Source organism: Ailuropoda melanoleuca, chromosome 9 (genome assembly GCF_002007445.2).
Source record: "Ailuropoda melanoleuca isolate Jingjing chromosome 9, ASM200744v2, whole genome shotgun sequence".
Classification (NCBI taxonomy): domain Eukaryota; kingdom Metazoa; phylum Chordata; class Mammalia; order Carnivora; family Ursidae; genus Ailuropoda; species Ailuropoda melanoleuca.
The window spans coordinates 60,330,695-60,346,738 of NC_048226.1; the positions used below are offsets into that span (position 1 = coordinate 60,330,695).

Consider the following 16,044-nt stretch of genomic DNA (forward strand, 5'->3'; position numbering starts at 1 on the left):
TTTATTTATTTATTTATTTATTTATTTATTTATTTGAGAGAGAGCAGAGAGAGAGAGAAAGAAGGACAAGCAGACTCCATGCTGAGCAGAGAGCCTGATGCAGGGCTCAATCCCAGGACCCTGAGATCATGACCTGAGCTGAAGGCAGAGGCTTAACCGACTGAGCCCCCAGGTGCCCCACTGAGAAAGTTTTAGATGAAGGGAGATTTAATTTTTTTTTGTCTGATAAAGCTTCTAAAAACTTGAAAATAACTGTTGGAACTCTGATTGGTATTTCCCCATAAAATATCTCTTTGCATGTTCCTTATTGTCTGGGTTATTTCTCAGACTGCAGCTGTGAGAAAATAAATAGCTGGAAGTCAGTTGTACTTGCTAAAAAGAATTGTTTTGCTTCTTGGTGCAGAGAAAATTCCCCGGGCAGTTTAATCTGCAAACTCAGTGCTGGAACTTGGGGAGCTTTCTGCAGACCACAGGACTCCAGATCACGTGGTGTGTCCTGACCTGCAGTTCAGAAGGGACTTTGAGACACCTAGACCAGCTGTGGCGCATCAGGACTGATGAGGGAACTTTTAAATAACCCTCATCCTGCTGGAGTGGGTATCCTGAGGGGGAGAGCAGTCACCTGAGGTAGAAGGGAGTGCAGGATGCATGCCCTGTATCTACAGATAGGGTTGGAGTGAGTGAGGATGGCTGATAGGACCATAGCATCAGTAAACACCTGGACTGGTGGCTGAGTGAGCTACAAGAGCTGAAAGAGGGAGGCTGCTTTAGACGGTGGGCAGAGAAAACAAGGATCTATAATGTCAAGTCGGGCCATGCAAGGACAGCCAAGAGATCGGGAGACATCCGAGGGCTGGTGTCTGGGCCTCGCCAGGAGAAGTGGGTCTCCTCAGCATCACTGCAGACTCAAGGTGAGGATGAGCTTGGAGTACACGCAGGCAGACAGCCTGGGGCCTGGGCCAAGTGGGGCAGGATGGTTACAAGGGCCATTTTATGGGAAATCTGCCTTTTATTCCCTTAAATAGTTGATAACAGTTTGGAGAGAGGAAAAAGGAGAGTGTTTTGGAGGATGGGGGAGCTGGACGCAGGGGAAATGGATCACAAATAGCCACCACTCTCCTGGTAAAATTAGAAAAAGCTCCCAAGCAATTGAATTATAACCACAAACTTTGATTTCTTTCTCATGTAAATCAGGGGTTGCATGTAATTTTATTTTATCTTTCCAAATGGAAAAAAGGGCTTTGGAAAGGTTTTAAAGCTTACCACTTCAGATGTCTGGTCAAGTAAGATTGGCTTAAGAGAAAAAAGTGCTTAGGAGACTAAAATATTCACGTTCCACTGAAAGACTTCCATTTTATGTTTATAATTGCTCATCCATCCCATGTTTTTTGATATCTGAAATAGGGAAGTCACTCTAAAGCGAGGAATAAATAAGGACCTGCAGAGGTTCTGTCTGTTCCTAACACAACAACATCCCCACCTATCCTGCAGGGAGTACTTACCCGGCCACATATTTACTTGTGAGTTCCACCCCCAGCATAACTAAACCCCTTACCTTCTGCTTCTCCTGTGGGTCATCACTTTCTATTTCACTCCATAATTGACTTACCAATTTTCTCTATTGTTTGTCTCATTCCACTCTAATGTAAACTCCATGAGAGCAGGGCAGGGTTTTCCCCTTAACATTTTATTATAAAAATTCTCAAACATGCAGAAAATTTGGGAGAATTTTACAGCGAACATTCATATGCCCATCACCTAGATTCTACAATTCACATTTTACTATATTTGCTTTTATTAAGTATCTATTCATCCCTCTATTCAGGCGTGAATCCATTTTATTTTTTATATAATTTGAAGTTGGAGACATCAGCGTATTTTTCTTCTAATATTTCAGTGTGCATGTAACTAATTAGAATTCAATATTTGTTTCTTTTTTTTCTCCTCTGAGGTAAAATTTACACAAATGTGTTTACATGCACAGAGTGACATGACTTGGGCTAGTGCATTTATATACCTTTATCGAGATAAAGGTGCCAACCCTGTAGGGTTGCCAGATTCCACAAATAAAAATACAGGATACCCCATTAAATTTGGATCTCAGCAAAACAATGAATATATTTTTATTTATTTTAAAATTTAAAATTTTATGTATTTCTTTAATTCCAGTATAATTAACATGCAGTATTATATTAGCTTCAGGTGTACCACATAGTGATTCAACAATTATATATTATGCAGTGCTTATCATGGTAACTGTACTCTTAGTCTCCATCACCTGTTTCACACATGCCCCCACCCACCTGTCCTCTGGCAACCACTAGTTCTCTATATTTAACAGACTGTTTTTTTGTCTCTTTTTTCTTTGTTTGTTTTGTTTCTTAAATTCCACCTGTGATTGAAATCATATGGTATTTGTCTTTCTCTGACTGACTTTATTTCACTTAGCATTATGCCCTCTACATCCGTCCATGTTGTTGCAAATGGCAAGATTTCATTCTTCTTTATGGCTGAGTAATATTCCATTCTCTGTGTGTGTGTGTGTGTGTGTGTGTGTGTGTGTGTGTCTTCTTTATCCATTCATCTATTGATGGACACTTGGGTTGCTCCTGTATTTTGGTTATTGTAAATAATGCTGCTATGAACATAGGGGTACATATACCTTTTTGAATTAGCGTTTTTGTTTTCTTTGAGTAAATACCCAGGTAGTGAAATTGCTGGATCATATGGTAATTCTATTTTTACTTCTTTGGGGGAACTTCCATACTGTTTTCCAGTGGCTGCACCAGTTTGCATTCCCACCAGCAGTGCATGAGGGTTCCTTTCTCCATATCCTCACCAACACGTTTGTTGTGTTTTTAATTTTAGCTATTCTGACAGGAGTGAGGTGATATCTCATTATGGTTTTGATTTACATTTTCCCAATGATTAGTGATGTTGAGCATTTTTTCATGTGTCTCTTGGCCATCTGTATATCTTCTTTGGAAAAATATATGTTCATGTCTTTTGCTCAATTATTTGTATTTTTTGGTGTTGAGTTGTATAAGTTCTTTATATATTTTGGATATTAACCCCTTACTGGATATATCATTTAAAAATATCTTCTTTCATTCACTGTGTTGTCTTTTTGTTTTGTTGATGGTTTCCTTCACTGTGCAAAATCTTTTGATTTTGACGTAATCCCAATAATTTAATTTTGCTTTTGTTTTCTTTACCAAAGGAGACATATCTGGAAAAGTGTCTCTATAACTGATGTCAAAGAGATTATTGCCTTTGTTTTCTTCAAGGAATTTTGTAGTTTCAGGTCTCACATTTAGGTCTTCAATCCATTTTTGAGTTTATTTTTGTGTATACAGTGTAAGAAAGTGGTCCAGTTTCATTGTTTTTTAAGCAATTAGCTTTCTAGTTTTCCCAACACCATTTGCTAAAGAGATTATGTTTCTCCCATTATACATTCTTGCCTCCCTTGTCTTAAATTAATTGACCAAATAATCGTGGGTTTATTTATGGACTCTCTGTTATGTTCCGTTGATCTATGTATCTGTTTTTGTGCTGGCACCATACTGTTTTAATTGCTACAGCTTTGTAGGATAGCTTGAGATCTGGGACAGAGATTCCTCCAGTTTTGTTCTTCTTTTTTAAGATTGCTTTGGCTACTTGGGGTCTTTTGTGATTCTATACACATTTTAGGATTATTTGTTCTAGCTCTGTGGAAGACACTGTTGGTATTTTGATAGGGATTGCATTAAATCTGCAGGTTGCTTTGGATAGTATGGCCATTTTAACAATATTTGTTCTCCCAACCCATGAGCATAGACTCTCTTTCCATTTGTCTGTGTCATCTTCAGTGTATTTCATCAATGTTTTATAGTTTTCATAGTACAGGTCTTTCACTTCCTTGGCTAAGTTTATTCCCAGATATTTTATTATTTTTGGTGCAACTGTGAATGGGATTGTTTTCTTAATTACAATGAACACACTTATAGTATAACATGTCTCAAATGCTGCATAGGACATACTTATACTAAAAAAGACTTTGTTGCCTATTTGAAATTCAAGTTTAACTGGGAATCCTGTATTTTATCTAGCAACCCTATTTTTTAGTAAATTCCTACCTCAACCCCCAGAGGAACCATTGTTCTGATTTTTTTTCCACCATAGATTTTGCATATTTTTATAAAAGGAGTCATATGATACATATTCTTTTCTATAACGCTTTTTTCACTCAGCCATGATGGTTTTGAGATCCATCCATATTGTGTATATATTTCACAAGTTTGTCCCTTTTTATTGCTTAATAGTATTCTGTAATATAAGTTTAATACTGTTTGTTCACCTGTTCTTCACCTTGGGCTTTCTTCCCAGCCTCTGTCTATTACAAATAATCTGCTACGAACCTAACCATGCTTGGAAACATCCAGTGGCTGCCAGCTGAGTTCCAGACCAAGTAGAAACTCCTTTCTGTGCCTTGCAGGCACTTTCTCCTTTAGCTTTCCTGACCTCTTCCCTGGTCTTATCTCTCGCTGTTCTTTTCTCAGGTTCACTCGTCTCCAGTCCTCTTCCTTTCAGTGCCCTGCAGCTTCTATGCTGCTTCCACGTTGGGCCTTTCACATGCAGTTCCGTCCAACTGGAGTACTCCTGCTTCCTGCAGACTGCCTGGCACATTGTGCCTAGGCTCCTTCACTTACTGCAGTGCGACTGTAGGCAAGTTTTCTCACCCCTGTGGGCCTTGATCTGTAACCCTTTATCAGAGTCCTAGAGTGATAATAGTTCCTTTCTCAAAGGGTTGGTATGAGGATGAATGAATCAACATACGGAAAGTACTTAGCCAGGCAACACAGTAAGTGTTCAGTGGAGAACTGAATTCTCCATGTCGTGGAGAACTCGAATTTTTAGAAGCTTATGCTTTACATATACTGCGCACGAGTGAATGGGGAATGATGGAAGGGGATGTCGGCAGAGTGGAAGAGAAATTCGGGACAACAAACCAACACGGGGGAAGACCAGATGGGAGTTTATAGTAATAGTCCATGTGCATAGACTCAGAGGGAATTGAGGTAATGGCAGTAGGAATCGAAAATGTGAGAGATTCAGAAGCCCTTTATTTTGGAGACAGAACCGACTGAATGTCAAAGAATGAAGTAGATGGTGTAGACAGAGTCCTCTGAGCTTTCTGTCTTGGTTATCTGTGACAAGGTTGGTGCCAAGTAACGAGATAAGGGATTCAGGTAGAGGGACTGGATTTGGTGAAAAATAAGTTTGATTTTAGACATGATCAATTAAGGATGCTCCCTGGACATTGGTGGAAATGTCCATCAGAACACTGGAGAGGAAAATACAATCAAAAGCATGGATTTTGAATTATATCCTTGTACCATCTGAGGACTTTGTCTTCAAGGAAATAAAACGGTGATGCTTTTATTACTGTTCTATAAATCTCCTTCCTCTTTTAGACTCACCCTGGATAGGATTCTAATAAGTAGACAACTCAGCCTCAGGTAACAAAGATACAGGGACAGGTGGAGAAGGCTCTTATAGTGGGAGAGGGCTAAGGGCTCACCTGAGGAGCCTGTGTAAAAGTCAGAAGCAGCAGTGTTCGAAGGGAACCACTTAATAAGGTCTGGCTCTGGCTGGGATTCTTTTCTTCTTTCTTATTTTTTTCTTTCTTCTCAAGGATTAAGACTTTGGCACTTTGAATCACTGTGTTCCAATTTGCAGTTTAGGGTGGATTATTTTAAATCCAAAAACTGAGAAGAAAAAGATGAAGTCGGTAGGTAGCGGTTAGATTCCTGATTTGAAGGCAAGAGGCCAGTAGTACATGAAACAGGGAAATGTGTGTGTGTGTGTGTGTGTGTGTGTGATGTCTGTATTCCTTGTTTTGATTCTTTTCCACTGCTAGGCAGGAACTGGAGATCAGAGAAGCATCTGGCACTGCTACTGTGGCCTTCCTTTGATCTAATAAAAACTTCCTAGTCATAATGCTGGGGCTTTGTGTCACTTTTTAGAGAATTAGGTGTATGCAATTTTTATCTATTACTCTATATAATTTTTATAGAGTGTATTGTAACAAAAATTACCCAAGATTTCTGAACTGAAAAGTCCTTTTAGGACAGAATTACTCATTAAGAAAAAAGAAACTGATCTGAGTTAAATTTTTTTCTCTGGATGTATTTTAGAAATACACAGAAATAAAGTGCTGACTTCCTGATAGAAACAGTCATGGAATCAAATTGTTTCAATCTAAGCATTTCTAGGGGTTATTTATCTAACAAAGTGAATCTACTCACAATAGGTTATTTACATTTATGTTCATACAAGGCTTTGTATTGTAAACCGGAGTTCTGATCCATTATGGTTTTAAAGAGTTATTTAGAGAAACTGAGAGAATCTTTCATGTCATAGACACCAGGTATCTTACCGCTGATTCTGAACATCTCATTTCATGAAAGGAATTATTTATTGTTAGAGAAATACTTTTCCACTGTACTATGATTCTTATAGTGCTAAGGGTATTCCCATTAGCTTAATACTCATAGATTTTCCAGGACACATGACTCAGAATCAGTTCTTCTGGTTGAACACATCTTGCTGAATTTCAGAAACATCTAAGCAAAGCACAGTGGTTTGGCGTGGGGAAACCAGAGTGCCAGAGTGCTTGTGTAGGTGACAGGAGGACAGAACCAGTAAAGATGTCGCCAGGCATGCTAAATGGGCCTGTTTTGTGGTGCTGGTGTTCGTTGACAAAACATGCACGGGATGCGAAGTATTGTATGAAGGAATCAGTCCCTGCCTATGTTTAGCAGGCTTATGATATAGTCCTATGAAGCCTCAATCTAAACAGAATGTTGAGCTTTCTAGACCCATGATTCTAAGAAAGTCTATGCATTTCTGAAGCTGGTGATTACTGACAAATTAAGGTTTAGCAGTTCTAACCAAGAATGCTGCTCATTGTTCATTGGGAGAACTGAAGTATATTGGGAATGTTTCCAAGTTGGTGGAGAATGCCTTGGGTTTGCAAGATGCTTCCGTGGTCTTGCCTGATTGTATTTAATTTGTGTGCTTTTTTGGTATCCTTTTGAAACCCTAAGGATCATTTCTTTCAGCCTAGTTAAGATGCATCAGCTTGACTCTTGCAAGATAGAAAGCAGGATGAGCCCAAAAGGGGAGAAGAGGAAATCTGAAGAGAAAAAGCAAGAGAAAAAGTTGGTTTTTGAAGAGACAGTGTGGAACGCAGTAGGCTGATTTCCCCTCAGAAAATGTGGGGAGGGGTACGTAACCTGACATCATCTCACTTTTGAAATAAATATGTTCCTGAAATCCAGAAAGGTAAAGTAACTTGTCCAGAATCACTCAGTATGTCAGTGAAAAGCCTAAACTCTTAGCTTCCTGCTTAGTTCACTGTTTTTTTAAATATGCCTATGCCTTGCCCACAGAGTCTTCCAGAGAGCCAGACTTCCTATAACATATCATGTAAACTTTCTTATTGCTTCACAAGGCCATTCTTTGTGCTATTCTTTAGACCCTTAAATGTAATTATTTCCTTCCAGCCCCTGTTACTGTCCTTCCCTCTTTCATCTCTTCTCTTCTCCAACACCCTTAAAGATGACATTCCAACTTTGAGCTCTCGGAAGCATTTGCTTATTTCAGATGGGTCAGATAACAGATGTAGAAAACCAGGGCAATAAGAAGAATGGATTTAATTTGTTTGCCATGAATCTGGAATTAATTTTCATATTCAAAACTTAGTTTAATATCTTTTCAACAAGTATAATTCTCAATTCTCTGAAAGTCTCAGTTTCTGTTTTTTTCTTGCTCTTCAAAGCATGACCACCTCTAGGGGTGGAATGTTGATCAGGAATATATTTTGGAGATAACTAGCTTTGTAACCTAATTGGTTTTAATCAAGTCTGTTGGTCATAGCACAGATTTTCTTTTTAATTTTTGCTTAAAGTGTTAGACCCATTATTTTTTAGAGTGGTTTCCCAAAGCCTTTATATTTGGTTTGTGTATTTGGAAATTCTTCTAGATTTCTTAAGAAGTAGATTAGGAAGTGGAGAAGTTGCTTACCATTAAGTTATTACTAAAGCAAAGCAGATATATGTATATATGGTCCTTGCATGGATTAAATTTAGGTGGCTCCTCTGTTATTATTTATAAAAATGGTGCAGAAAGACTTGGCAGCAAAGGGCATATATCTTTGCCTATTTTTCACTTGCATAAAATACTGGCTCATTCTCAATTCTAACGTGGGAGTTGAGAAACCAAATTTGAAGTGTACGATGCTCTTAAATAAGACAGCCAAACCTGAATGAGAACTCTGTATTTTTTCAGATAGCAAATGATCATGATTGAAAACAATCTTCCCATTCAATGAATACACATATTATGACCCTGCTATTATTGTATTGTTTCTTGGTTTTCTCAGACATATCCAGATAAGCAGTACGCTCAAGGAAGAACATGTCATTCCTTTCCTCACCTGACTCACATGGATGGGTTCGAAGGGACTGTGCAGTATTGCCTGTTACTTCAAGTTTACTTTTTCTACTAAGAGCAGTCATTCATGCCCTACAAACAGACATGCCATGAATTAGTGAGCAGGTTTCCCATGTGTGCAGGAGTTGGAGATCCTAAGAGGATTCAGTGGTCTGGCTCTGTTGCTATAACTGGGATTTCTGCAAGGTACATTTGTGTCTGAGTTGTCTACCTCTGGTCATCGAGGGCTTAGTCCCCATGTTCTGGAAATAAACCTCCAGAGAAGAAGAAGCAACTAGAGGAGATGGAAGGAAATATTGCAAGAGATATATTCTTCCTCATGTTTAGAGCTGCTTTTGGGACACTGGCATGCACTTTCTAATAAATTATCCATGTGCCTATCCTTACTCATTCCTATCAGGAGAAAAAGAGAAAACCAAAATTCCTACCAGTCTAGGAACATTGTGAGACAATGTCAGCCATAAAATATTTATGAAAGATTCCGGATGAAGCAGAGTCTGGGGGAAGAAAGGACTGTGAAAGGTCTGGGAGACACAAATATTTTGGTGATCAAGAATCATTGTCTAGGGATTTTAAAAATACAGCTAAAAAAAGATTGGTTCTTTAAAAATACTGGTTCCTAATGGATGTTTAAAATATATGTATTCCTCACAAACACAGGAAGAATTTCTAAAAGCCATTGACTAATAACTCTCAAGTCATATTTGAATTGATATATTACCAGTTTAAATGCCAAGTTTACTTAACCATCTCCTGACCACTAGGATTTTGGTTTGGAACTTCTGTAATATTCTCATAGAAGAAATAGATTAAATAGAGTCAGAGTAAAATCTCCCCCAAAAGCTACTTGGAATTCTTAACTTAATTTCTCTTGACATATCTGGAAGTGAAAAAAAACCCTGCACTATTCATTACTTTTTGAACATTTTACTTACATGCATAACCCTGTGAGCTATAAATCTCTCATCTTTTTGAGAGGCCCTCAGGACAGAAGTGGCAGACTATAACTGGAGTAGACATTAGTCCCAATTAATACAGAAACAAAATTTGCAGTAGTCTATTTATATCTCAATTTGACTTTTGCGAAAATCATATCTTTTCTTTTCCCAAAGAAAAGCATAGATCCTCTTGACTGCATGAGAAAGAAAAGAGAAACCTCTAACCTAAATAGAAGGGGAAAAAATTGAAGCTGGTAATTGAGTAAGCCTCAAGCTTCAAATTTCCAGCTCTCGCCACTTCTCCTTCCCCTTCTGCCAAGGTTTCAGGGAGTAATAGTTAGAAGAAGCTGTGAGAAGTCCGAAATCCATTTGAATCATTTCAAGTTAAATTCTTTAACAAAGTATGTTAGACTGTCCGATGAAAGAGGTAAAAGCATCAAATAGCCAAAACCCTCTCGATGGTGGGGCGTACATCATTTTAATAAGACAAAGTGAGAAGAATTGATGTATCATATTATGGAAAACATCAACTAGCCTCTGTAGTCATCACTGAGATAAATTAGGTTAAGTTCTGTGCGGATACAAGCCCTTGGGATCTTAATTGTTCATTATTGACTTGACAACCACTAGGTGGCACTGTTGCCTCACAGAGTTGGTGCAGGGCATTCCACTAACCCTTAAGTTCTAGAGGAAGCGCTGTTGTTTGTTTGTTACAAACATATTTCTAATGTTTAAATAAGCATAGATGATTTCCTGGCCTGAAATTGACCTAATATTGATTGTCAGTATTATTTGAAGTAGTTTTGACAATATTATTTACTATTTAAAGTTTACACGTGCTAAGAATAAAGCGAACTACTACCGCTGGTGTTACCACACCAATGTCTAGTGTTTATCATCTGCTTGGTCTTGGACGGCCCTTGTGCTTAGTCTTTTAGGTAAATTATTTTATTGGATCCTTCTGTCAGTCAAGCTTGCTAACGATGACACAGCCAACAAGCAGCAGGACAGGAATTTAGATCCCATCTGGCTGCTACTCCAGCCCCTTCATTGATAATGTGGTGGCCAGTCACCTGCTAGGCTGATGGCAGATGGACACTAGTGGTATTTCCACTAGTTCATGGTATTTCCAATCCAGTTCTCTATATCAAAATAACAGGGTCTAGGGCAAAAATAGCAGAGCAGGTTTAACATAAACGTTATATGGTTTCCTTTACATTACTTTTAAAAGGTATTTTTGGGAACTCATATTGTAGGAAAAAAACAAACCAAACTCTCTGTCTATTTGATATACCTATTAATATTTTTATTCACAGTAGATAACCTGAATTTAGGATTGCTGGATAAAACACAGGATCCCCATTTAAATTTGTGTTTTGGATAAATGACGTTTTAGTGTAAGTATGTCCCGTGCATGAATCTCAATTTTCGACAAACGACAGATACATTTATTTCTTGTATAAGTCTGTTCCAAATATTGCATGGAGCCTATCTGTATTTAAGAAAATAAAAATCATTCCTTGTTTATCTGAAATTCAAATTTAACTAGGTGTCCTGTATTTTAATTTGCTAGATCTGGCAACATTACCTTACCTATTATTCCAGTTAATTTAAGGCAGTTCATCAAAAACTCACTCAGTTTACTTTCTCTCTATCTTGGATTTTCGCCCTTTTCTCTGTATCTCTCCCTCCATTCCTATCCGAGGAGTATACATTTGTCGTTTTAGAGGATGATCCTGTGATCTGTGCCCCTCGTCCTTTTGCTTCCTGCCTTTTTCCAGACTTGCTCCATCTGGTATCATCATGCATGCCTCATTTTCACTCCCCCCCCCATGTATTTTTTCCATCTATAAAAGTGATTGGAGATTTCTACCTCAAAGAACCTCAGGCTTCCTCTGCATCCTGTTTGCTTATACTTTTTGAAAAAGTAGCCCATATTTTCTTATCATCCATTCATTCTTCAAATAGCTGCAATTTGGTGTCTGTACCTGTCCTCTCCTGAAAGGCATTGAACAACTTTCTAATTGCTAAATCCCATGCTTTTCTAAGCCCTCATCTTTCTTTTTTCCTTCTATTTGATGGTGTTCCATTTCCCTTATTTCAGTTCTCCATACTATTTCCCATGGTTGCATCATCACCTTCTTGGGGTGTGTTCTGAGATTCTCATTGTCTTTATCCCTATTGTAATAATGGCATCACCATAGACACAGACACTACATAGATTTGTCTTTGACATTCTTTGGTTCCCCCCCCTTTTTTTTGCTTAATTATGTAGCTTCTGCCTCTACTACATTCTTGCATCTCTCCATTCCTTTTGATTTTTAATCTGATTACATTAATCAAACAAAGGAAGGAGATTTTTCAAAATTTAAGATTAACAGGAAAGGAATTGTCTTCCATTATTCCCCACCTTAGTCTCCTTAGCTGGTGATTATCCTGGGGTGACAGGAACAAAAGGTGTATTCTTGTGCTGGGGTTCTTTATTTTCTGAACTGAAGGATAAGTTGATGAGCTCTCTGCTTTCAGCTGGTTGCTTTTGGGCAGTGATCCCCTGGCCCATGAAAATGGAGGTGGGAGATGAACTACTTTTCTTATCTTGTACCTGACGTAGGTGAACAGGTTCAGGAATTGCTTTATTGATAAATATGATACAGGCATTTTCATTACATTCACTGTTTTGAGCTCTATCTACTCAAGATGTGGTCTAGAATGTGGGAAAGATCATATGTACGATTTGCCTCATTTCTAATCTCAAGAACCAATTCCAGAAGGGCAGTTTGTACCTTGAACTCTTAAACCCTTTTCCTTGGTTTTACAACCCTAGTTATGTTAGGTCTCCTAAAGTATAATGCTTCTTTACCTTGAGACTTCCTGGGGGATGGGTAATCCATGGCGATATGTCAGAAAACATGATGATCATTCTGCATAATTTTTTAAGCAACTCTTTAGAACAGTGGTTTCAAATAATAAGAATATTCACTGGATTAGAGACTTTGGGAATACGTATTTAATTAGGTGGATATTTTCTTTTAAGTACAGGTTAGTGTACTGTTCATCAAAAATAATTTCTTCCCTAAAAGAATTGATAGGTATTAACTACTAGTGCTGCTGGGCATATTCATCACTTTTTACTTTGCACGAAGTACAAGAACCCCTTGTTTTTTTATAGATTGGGTTGAGACTCACAATTTGTTAAAAGCGATTTATAGATAAAAATATGAGAAAATATTTCTGCTAGCTCTCTTAAAGGATTGTCTTAGATTAAAAATTCTTAGAACAATAATGGTAAGTGTACGCAGTATGGGTGGTGGGAAGACATCACTAACAGATCTGTGCAAACTTTCTTGCTGAGCATGAGGCACTGCTTTAGAATTTTTCCCAACTTCAAATTTCAGTAATTCAACTGAGGAATGAATTTATCTCTATTGACATAGGATATGGATGGCCCTTTTGTTAATTATACTCAGAATGTAGAGGATAAATACCGGAAGATAAAGTCAAGAGTTTAGGAATTTCAGGACGACTTTGAGGACATGACAATGTTTAGGGTCTGAGCAGAGCGAGTGGAGTTGATGTGCAGATCTCCAGACTAGACAGACAGGAGTACATGACCATGTTTTGAGGATAAATAATGTTGTAGTCCCAGTCAGAGTTTCAGATGCAAGCAAGGCCGATGGAAATAGATTTGGGTTGTTACTCAATTTGGAGGCTAAGTAGACTGGTTTGCAAAAAATTGCAAACTGGATAAGAGTATCCATTCCAGAAGAAAACATTCCATTCTAATTGAATAATGATGGGAAGTAAGACATATACGGTGTTCTTCTATGCTTTTAATGCATTAAGGCATATTAAAAACTCATTTCCAAATCGTATGAGTAAAAACTCATACACATTGTTCAAATCATCTCAGCAACTAATGAAAGAAATTTATAGGAGTTAACAACTAACATTTATCAGTGCCTCTCCCATGTGCCAGGCATTGTCCTTGGTACTCTACTTATCTAAATCCTCCCCTCAAAGACCTTGAAAAGTTAGCATAGAATTTCAGCTTTGCTTGCCAATGTGTTGGTTGGTTGTCTGGCTCCATAGTATAACAGTTCAAATATTTCTTTTTTGTTGTTCTCCTTTTGACATGAATAAAAAGTAATGTTCTCTAGGGTTTGGCATATCTGCTGTAGTATATATAGTTTTTACTGTGAATAATCTAATGGATTTGGTGCAAAATATCATTGCAATCTATGTGCAATGTAAACCATACAATTTCTAGTGTAAATTTCAGTAATGCCAATAATTAATTGGGAGAATGAGAACTCTGGTACTATTCCCTATATGCTACTTCTTGAAGCAAGAGAAGTGCTTTATGGAAGGTCTAAAAAGTCCTTTAAAAATTTGAATTTTCAATAAACTAAACTGGCTTGGGTATTTGTTTACATTTTCCAATAAATTATAAATTTATAATTATTAACCGTTTCTTTTTCTATTTGGCTCCACTGCCAGAGTTATATGTAGTCACCCAATTTGACTTCCTAAAGACAAACTTGAGCACTGAGAACTTCTGAATATTATTATTCTTAAAAATTTTTATTTTTAATTCAAGTATAGTTGACATATAAAATTAAATTAGTTTCAAGTGTACAACATAGTAATTTAACATTTATATACATTATGAAATGTTCACTACAATAAGTGTATTATAATATTATTGACTATATTCCTTATGCTGTCTGAATAGTATTATGTACTTTTTGGTAACAAGACATTAGTGGTAGCCCACATTAGAATTATGTTGTCAGATATGGAATGTAAACCAGCAAGTAAAAACTATCTCAAAAGAAAAATATGGTCGTGGCTTCAAGGTCCCAAGAAATTCTAAGCATGGTGCTTTAAATTTTTACTGGAAAGTCAATTGATCCAGAAAACTAGACATCATTAAGTGTTGTGGAAATCAACATGTGACAGGTTGAAGAATGTCCCAGTGAGACCACTCAAAAGATGAATTTATTATAAACGAGGGCTGTGTAAGATGTTAACCCAAAAAAGTGCCTTGGAGCATGGGAAAAATATCCACCAATAAAAATGACATCATTAGTAATGATTCTTTGCCAGTTAGACCCTAATAATTCTACTTCTAAGGAAATAGTCCCAGATCTGGTTTAAGATTTATGTCCAAGGATGTGTATCCCAGTGTTATCTGTAATTTTTTAAAAAATCCCCAAAACTAGAAGAACCAAAGTATTTACTCCTAGGGGAGTGGGTATGTAAACCAAATCATCTTTATGAAGGAATATTGTGCAGTCATTTAAAAAATGGTGTTCCCTTAGACTTTTCTATGAAATGATAAAGGCTGATGATATACTACTCACTGAAATGAAAAATTATATGTACAGTAATGTCTCAACTATTTAAAGAAAAACTTTTCATGGAAAAAAAAAACTAGGACAAATTTACCTAAATTTCAATCATCAGTGTGATTCTGGAACATATTTTCCTTTTTCTATTTTTTAACACATTTCTATACTTTACAAAAATTTCTATTTTGTGATAGTAACTTGGTTATCTAATAACCAGAACAATGAAGAAAAATATTTAGAAAAATAAATGACTTCTGAATACTTGTTGAAGTGTAGGTGTTCTGCATTTTGCTCTTTTGATCTTTAACACAACACATACAAAGCCATGAGGTTAACCATGGAAAGTAAAAGCAATGAAATGAGTAGGACCTTGAGTTTTAATTTTTGACATTTTAATACATATATATTTATGAGAGTAGTTTGGTTATTTTTCACTTTTGTAAGTTTACTCATTTTTCATGTATACAATAATTGTCTTTTGATAAAAATACTTCTTGGGGGTGCCTGGCTGGCTCAGTCAGAAGAGCACATGGCTTTTGATCTCAGGGTCATGAGTTCGAGCCCCATGTTGTGTGTAAGATATTACTAAAAACAAAACAAATAAACTTAAAAGAAAAACACTTCTTGTTGCAAGTAAGTGAGAACCCAAAGTAGTTGTCAGTCCTGCATCTTAGAATAGCCCCCTGTTTCATGCATTAAAAGTTGAGTGACCATCTTAGAAATGCTATAAAAATTATTTCCACGCTGCTTGGATCTTCTTCATTAGGGATCATCTCTAGGTACTATTTCACCTTTAAGACTTACAGTTGAATAAGGCTAACGGTATAAGATCCATTCTAGTATTGAATTTTCACTAAAAGTAATTTAATAAATTAAACACTAACAATATTGGAGAATAATATTGATAATGTTGGGGAAATTTTTTTTAGGCTGATTCTTATGCAGCAATATAGACTATATGAACTATTTTAGCTATTTTTCTTCTGAGTTACACAACAGTTCCAAAGAGTCCATTTTTTCTCTGATATTATGATTCCTTCTAGATGAGGACTCTGTGCCCAGAGGGAGAGTCTAATGAAGCTATTAGACAAACTCCATTATCTCTTTTAATAGAAGTACTAGACTGAAAGGTTACAAAGCTACATGACTGCTGAAGACACAGAATATTTGATTTCAGGAATAAGTTTGATATAAACTCTTATGATACCTTTTTAGACAAAATGAGAATAATTCTATTTGACTGTTCACAAGTAATTCCT

General features: G+C 36.9%; 1 protein-coding gene across 3 annotated transcripts in view; it reads left to right on the top strand.

Moving 5' to 3' along the window:
* Positions 1–16,044, top strand: part of SLC26A7 (solute carrier family 26 member 7) — a 175,213-nt gene that overhangs the window by 25,977 nt on the left and 133,192 nt on the right. The window lies entirely within an intron of this gene.